Here is an 8,144-nt window from a genome sequence, read left to right on the forward strand (position 1 = left end):
GATTCAGCCACCAAATCGGGCCAAATGTCCTCTGAATCGAATTGCCACCCGAAGCTTCGCACAGCCCTACTCCTTACTTTCTTGCAATCCAGTTACATCAGTAGCTTCTATTGCTCTGTGTTCATCATCATTTCATACCTGTTCATGTTTTTATCCTGAGCTGCTTCCCTGAACAGTTTGCTTTTCAAGAAATTTTGGTAACAGGTATGGTACATGAAATTTTTAAAAATGAGGTAACTGAAATTATAAGCAAAGTAACAAGAAAGGAAAACAAACATGACCTCACTAATCATTTGCTTGCCCTCAAACTACAAGTATTTCTTTGTATATGGATTCTTAACATTTGAAAGCCAAATTTAAGCAGTAAAGCGTCATGCATACATACATAAGGAGGCCAGTTATCAGTATTGTAGGTCATAAATACCTTTCATGTGAACCTTTACCAACTGAAAAGCCACAATTAAAAAATAAAAATCTAATTGCCAATTAGAATTGGCAGTCTGGAATAGACTTCCAGAAATCTATTAATCTGTGGTGAATATGAAACTGGTTTAGAAAAAATGTCATTAATCCTAGAGTCGATTTTTAGTACTTCAAGGAGGATATGGACAGTTTGCAAAGAGTCCAGTGCAGAGCAACAAAAAATAATTAAGGGCTGGAAGGCAAGACTTATGAGAAAAGGCTGAAAGAACTAGGGTTATTGAGTCCAGAGAAGAGAAGACTAAGGTGGGGATTTGATAAGTTTTCAAATACCTGAAGGGCTGTCCCTATAGCCACAGAAATACTATAGGGGATAGAGCTAGGAGTAATGGCCTCAAGCTACAGCAGAAGAAATTTAGGTTGGAGTTTAGGAGGAATTTTCTGACTATGAGGGTGGTCAAATATTGGAAAGGGCTGCCTAGGATTGTTGTGGGATCGCTATCCTTAGAAATTTTCAAGAGCAGGCTAGATCAGAAAAGATGACTGATAAATCAAAAGTACGTATATACCCACACTAACAATTCAAAGGGGTCCACACCACCATTTGAAATGTCTAAAGGAGTCTGCACCTCCATTTGAAAATTTTTAGGGGTCCACAAATGAAAAAAGGGTTGAAAATCACTGCTATAGACTGTTATCCCTCATCATACTCAAAGAGTTTTGGTCTGAGTAGATGGAACAGAAGGACAGAAAGTACCTTCCAATTTCAACTGCTGTAGATGCTAAATACGGAGCAGCCCAAGCTGGGTTCAAAAAATGGCATAAAAAACCCATAATGTCTAGAAAAATCTAATGTTTAAACAGACGTGTCTTGTTTCCAGATAGTAATTAAAAATTTGGGAAATCTTGAATTTCCAAAAAATGTCTGCAGAAAGTACCTTTCTAGTTGCAAATTTTGTACAGAATGTTTTTAAGCTGTCTTCCCCATTTCCCTTACAAAGGAAAAGGAAGGTTACAGTAAATACTAAGAGAAATGAGAATGAGATGAACCTGGTGTTTATGGGATGGGCAAATTGGTATTTTAGTCCTGAAGGATGATTAAAAAAAAAAGTAGATAGTAATGGGGGTGACTTGGCAGCTCTCTTACTTACTACATAACCCCTTAGGCAAGTAAAAAGGTTTTGAATATGCGAATGGGACTAAGACCAAAAAACCTCTCTAGGACATAAAATGGACCCAGACATGAGTCAAGGGAAGGTGAACTCTAAATAGCTGGGCCCATGACTATAATTTCATTTAGCGGGGCAGGTGCAGGACAGAGCTGTGACTCATTCGGAGGGCGTGGGGAAGGGAAGTGGCTCCTGCTGTTGCACACACCCTGGGAGGGCATGGGGGGGTACCCCGGATCTGCACAGGGCTGGGCGGGGTGGGCCGCAACTGCGGGCTGGGGCCGAGGGTTGTGCTGGGCTCTTCCCAGCAGGGGAGGCAGGGAGAGGCTGGGCTGCACTGCACTTGGGGTGGGCAGCAGCAGCACTGGGAGGGGGCTGGGGTGGTTACGGCAAAATTTGGGGTGGCTGCAGCCACTGCCAGCCCTGAGCACAGTGTGGTTCAGCCCCCACCCTGCCACCGGTACAGGCCCTGGCCCCAGCCTGCAGCTGCAGCCTGCCCCGCCCCACCCCATGCAGATCCAACGGTATGCGCCCCCACCATGATATTCCGGGGTGCATGCAGCAGGAGCTGCTCCCCCACCCTGTGCCCCCCCCAAGACAAGCCACGGCTCCATCCTGTCCCTGTCCCACTCCAGCTGGGCAGCGCCTACTCCAGCCCCGCTCCCTCCCTCACCACAGGGGGGCGTTGATCTGCACCCCCACGCCCCTTCCCTCTCCCCTCCCTGTCCACCACAACATACTTTCCAGCTGCACGTAGCTCTCCATGTTGCTGGGCTGTGCTCCTCTCTGCCTGCATGCTGCATTGCGGCTGCATGCACGCACGGGCATTTATCAGCCAAATTATCAGCCATATCAGGCCGATTTCCAATATAGTCAATTTTCTGTACATGGGTGACGATCCAATATCAGACTGATGTATTGGTGCACCTCTACTCCTTAACTTTTCTTATAGTGGGAGGTGTCTTGTTTACAGGCTGAAAATATGATAAGGATTCCAGCTAAAATCAGATGCCCTTCTCTCTGCTGTTCCTACTCTTCTTTTTCTACTGTCAACTTGGTTAACCCTTCTACATATAAAGCAAAGGGAGGGGGAAATGCTTCTTCTATCATCTTAATGGTATGTGTAGTAGTAGCATCACCTGCAGCTTGGCATATTATCAGTGGCCCTTGTATAGGTAGAGGGTAGCAGGTTCTTCATACTTGTTTATTGTGAAAGCCTGTATAATATTCTTCCCTAAGAATAGCAATCTGTATCCTTCATGGAATCTATAAAAGACCACCATACAATCTGGCACAATTATGCACTGGCATAAGCATAGAGTTTGTGGTCAGGATTAAGGTGCATTAGCAGAAATGCATGGTATATTGTGTACTGCCTTGCTCCCTAAATCTGGCATACAAAATCAGCTTGGTTGCTTGGAAAGAAGAGGTTTACTTCCAACTCGGTCACATGGTTATTTTGTCTTGGACACTTGCAGACAACCTTTCTGACTGGGTAGGAATCTGTAAACCACAAAATACTCATGTTAAAAGAATCCGGCCCAAGTTGCTACTTTCATGACTGTTTGATTTCCTTCCTTTGTTTTTAAAAAGAATGTACTGTAATCAAGACAAATAGCTGGTTCAGTTCAAGCAATTCAGTTTCATTTGTTAACAGGGCCATAAACAACATTATGGCACACAAGAAAACCTACATTTAAGTACAAAATCCGTTATTAGACATAATTACAATGTTGTAACATCACTGAGAAGTCATCAAAAATAAATGGGGAAAACAGGTGCATATACAGCTTGTACTTTTTTGATGTTTAAGTAGTTAAAATTCAGCAGTTAGTTTTTTTCTGAAGGATCTTGGGTTACTGAATCTATCTGTCAAATCTTCAGGGCTGGCTGCTTGTTGGGCAAAATGGGTGGTGGTTTCATCACTGAGGCATGTTGTAATAGCGCAAGGAAAAAAAAATCTGCATTTGTAAAGACCACACAATTAATGAAAGAGCTGTTTCAAAGTAAAGCAACTGCATTTGTTCAGGTTAGAATTAGGATTCAACCCTGAAACCTGTAGTAACACAGCCCTTTACCCATCAGGAGTACCAGACCTGCAGAATCAGATCCTGCTCAAGGAAGAGGTTGCCAGAAAGTTTCAAGTGAGGCAAATGCCATTTGTGCCAGCTATAGAATTAAAGATAGCCTGTTTTATGTAAGATACCAAATCTCTGAATATATAACAAGTAGCAAAATTATCCCATTTCTACTTTTGATTCTTTCCTATGGAAGTGCAATCAGGTGGAATAATTGTACTTATAATTTTTCAGAAAAAGGAATGGTTAGAAATGTGGACACTTCTCTTTAGGCAGAAACCATGAGGCACTGAAGCAAGCATTCACTTTTCTTGCACTTGAGGTCACAAATTTATGCAAGTCAAAAATGTAGGGGCTGCCAAAAACATCATGCTGCACTTTACCAAATAAAAGGACACTGTTATTCTTACAAGGAAAGGTTTGACAGGACAGGAAATAGGCAGGGTCACAGAAGTTTGCTTAATACTGAAACCTATTTAACCATCTTAAAGCCAAAGTACAATAACAGATTAAAAAAAAAAAAAAAAAGAGGAAAGAAAAGAAAAAAGAACCTGAGTGAACTATTACGGAGTTCCAGCCAACCCAGAAACTGGAGAACATCAATAAAAATGCCTGTAATTTTGCCATGTTACCATATGTCATCTGTATTTGTGTTAACAAGTGTCATACATTTTTAAAATTTATGTTCAAAACTGTCAGCAAAAGACAGAAGAATTGGACAGCCCAACGGAGAGTTTAACAGGCTGCAAACTAGCTTCATTACAATGCAGTCATTAAGTAAACTGCATTCCACTGAAGGAGGAGGGGGTTGAGGGACAAGAGAGAATATGAAAGATAGGAAAAAAGTTGCTATTCATTACAATTTTCCATTTTTGTTGAAACACAGCAGGAGAGCAAAGCCACAGGCTTCTCTACTGCTCTTGCATGCCAGGAGGGATTATGCAAACACTGCAACCACCCAAATCTTATTTAAATTATAGTCATTGTTCCCCTTTTAATGGTTATACTTTTTGCCTGCTTTCACTCAAATATTACTGCATCTTGCTTTCTGCCAACATAGTCCCACTGGGAGTCATCAACTCTTAATTATAGATGAACAGATCTTTGAAAAAATATCCCTTTGGAAGAAAAAAAAAAGCCTTGCACACCCTAAGGAGGGAAAAGCAAACTTTAAGTGCCATCTAGTGGCTAATTTACTGAAAGTATGTGGAAGTGCCAAAGCTCTGAACATATATACACCAGACAGGTAGATTTGTTAGATACAGCTAGGCTGAGGAAGCTGTTTGGACTCAGAGCAAAGTCATGTCTAAGACTAGCATTTAGTGTACCAAGGAACTGGTGGCAGGGCTTGGATTCAATGGTGCCACAGTCTCTCAAGTTATTCATGTGTAAGAATCTTGGCCCTGGAGATCTTGAATGGTAGAGCCACATGGCAGCTACTGTCCCTACAGGACTTTTACCATCCTATAAGAATGTGTAATTTTTCAAGGTGTCAGCAGCATTTCAAGCCAAGCCAGATAATACCATCCCCTTCTGACTTTGATCGAACCTGGGACCAAAAACCACAAGAGCAGGTTGGCAGCCAAGCATTTAAATGCAAATGCTACTCTTCTCCTCTTATTTCAAGAGGGTTTGCATTTTAAATTCTGATGGCATCCAGCCCTGGTTGTAAGACTATTTTTTAAAACAACTGTCAGATCATTGTGTCGTAATTTCCCTTTCCTTTCCTTGAGGAAAGGAAAAGCTTTCAATGCCCCAAAGAATTTCCACCAATTTCTCTCCTCTTGCTAAATCGCCTTCTTTCAAAGCACCCTCCTTTCCCCCGCCATTTGTTGTCTTGCTGCAAGGGATCCCCTTTCTACTTGCTTCAAGACCCACCCAAGCATCTGAATTAAAATTTCCTCTCCCTCTATTTTAGGGCAGTTTATCACTTTTATCACGCTCCCTGTGGTTGGCGTCTTAAACTAAGGGCCCTGTTACACTTTATGCTGTAAGCCAAACAAATGTTATTCCGCTTACTGTCGTTTGTCTTTGTGGAGCAGTAGTCACACTTTAAGGCAAAAAACCATCTGACTGTTCTTCACCTGCAAAGGTTGTCTGTCTTGCCATTAGGGGCTTAGTGAGCAGGGGCAGGACTAGGTGCAGACCCAATCTCATTTCCTTTTATGACCAGGTGACATATCACCTGGGCAAAAGGGAAGAGGTTTATGCTATATATTTGAACTTTAAAAAAGCCTTTGACCTGGTGTCCCATGATGTTCTCGTGGAAAAATTGGGCAACTGCAGCCTCAACTACTCCACAATCTGATGGCTGGGGAACTGGCTCCGAGGTTGGACTCAGCGTGGTAGTTGACATAACTGAATCAACATGGCACTCGGTGACTAGTGGCGTCCCCCAAGGCTCCGTTCTCAGACCTGTACTCTTTAATGTCTTTGTAAATGATCTGGACACTGGTGTCAAGAGCAGACTGGCCAAGTTCACTGACGACACCAAACTTCGAGTAAGTGATAAAAATTGAGGATAAGCTGGTAATCCAGGCTGACCGCGATAGGCTTGCAAGGTGGCCGGTTGAAAACCTGATGGCTTTCAATACGGAGAAATGCAAGGTGCTCCACCTTGGGAATAAAAACTCGCATCACACTTATAGGCTCGGCAGTGCTACACTCGCTAGCACCATGACTGAAAGAGACTTGGGGGTCATGATTGATCACAAGATGAAACTAAGCCACTAATGTGATACTGCAGCTGGCAAAGCGAGCAAAACTCTGGCTTGCATCTACTGATGCATCTCGAGCAAGACCCAGGATGTCATCCTCCTGCTGTACTTAGCTTTGGTGAGTCCACAGCTGGAATACTGCATCCAATTCTGGGCTCCACAATTTAGGAAGGACGTGGAGAAGTTTGAAAGAGTCCAGAGAGCTACATACATGATCAGAAGGCAAGAGAACAGGCCTTATGAAGAGAGGCTGCCAGCTATGGGACTCTTCAGCCTGGAGAAGCACAGGCTTAGGGGTGACTTGGTGGCAGCCTGTAAGTACATAAGGATCTGGGAGAACGCCTGTTCACCAGAGCACCCCAGGGGATGACAAGATGCAATGGCCAAAAACCCCTGCAAGACCATTTCAGACTGGACATAAGGAAAAACTTCTGTCTGAGCCCCCAAGGCCTGGAACAGACTTCCCACAGAGGTGGTGCAAGCACCTACTCTGGACACTTTCAAAAAATGTTTGGACATTTATCTTGCTGGGATCCTTTGACCCCAGCTGACTTCCTGCTCTTTGGGCAGGGGGCTGGACCCGATGATCTTACGAGGTCCCTTCCAGCCCTAATGTCTATGAAATCTATGAAAAGCTGTATCTGATTGAAGAGCATGTGTTTGTGGAGGAAAATGCAAGCAGATATGCACCTGAACAATAAATGGATGTGAAGGACAGAAATGGGTGCTCTAGCTGGTATTTTCTTTGAGACTTGTGGGATTTCAGGAAATTCCAGTGGCAGTTGAGAGCAAGTTTCACCACTAACTCTTGTTTTATTTCTGTGTAGAGTGGAAGGAAACCTTGTTAGGTGGCAAGTTACAATATGGCGATTCATACCAGTGGAAAGAAGAAAACCATGAGTGTCTTTGTCTTTAAGGGCAGCAAGGCTGCTCTGACGTAATTACGGTGCGGCAGACCAGACTTCATAAATCGAGTCTGCTGGAGCTTGGTAATTACTGTGCTCTAGCAGACTCCAGTGTCTCATGTACCAGCATCACCACACTGAACTAAAGCTTGTTTGATGAGCTTTAGTTAAAGCACTCCTGCTGCCACTTTTCAGCGTGGCGATGCTGATACAAGATGCTCCAGGAGCTTTAGTTAAAGCTGTTATTGGAGACGCTCTCATTAAAGCCTCCCCTGCTCTCCCCCTCCCCTGGAGTACATGTATAAACGCCCTAAGGTTGTCCAAGCAGGTATGGTACCAGAGTGCAAGCAGACCATTCTCCCTAGTGAAGGGAAGTACCATCAATGCAAACGAACATTTTTTATCAACATTTGCCCTTGATATAGAAAAAATACAGGCTATATATATATTTTAAGTCCAGGGTATTTTGGGTCTCAGATGTCCGATGATGATAGATGTAACCTCTAGAAAATAAAATACTAATAAAAAAATTACCGTTCCTGAACCATATGCAGAATTCCAAAGCCATCCACGGAACTCAGTAAGAGATTGCAGTTATCTTGTTAGTATAGTAGTTTAATTCATACATGGTGTTTAGTATGATGTGAACTAGAAAGCACTGTGGGGTTTTTGAAGTAGATGAACTTTTCCCCATATCATACTGGCAACAGTCCTGCAGCATCTCTGGCTTATTTTTTCTGAGCAGGTATTGAGAAATGGACTATGAAGTGAAACCAACAGTGAAGTGACATTTCAAACTTATTTCCGTTAGCTCTTTGGCACAAACTATCACTACATATCATTGTCATATGTCTC

Source organism: Alligator sinensis, unplaced genomic scaffold (genome assembly GCF_000455745.1).
Source record: "Alligator sinensis unplaced genomic scaffold, ASM45574v1 scaffold814_1, whole genome shotgun sequence".
NCBI classification, from domain to species: Eukaryota; Metazoa; Chordata; order Crocodylia; family Alligatoridae; genus Alligator; species Alligator sinensis.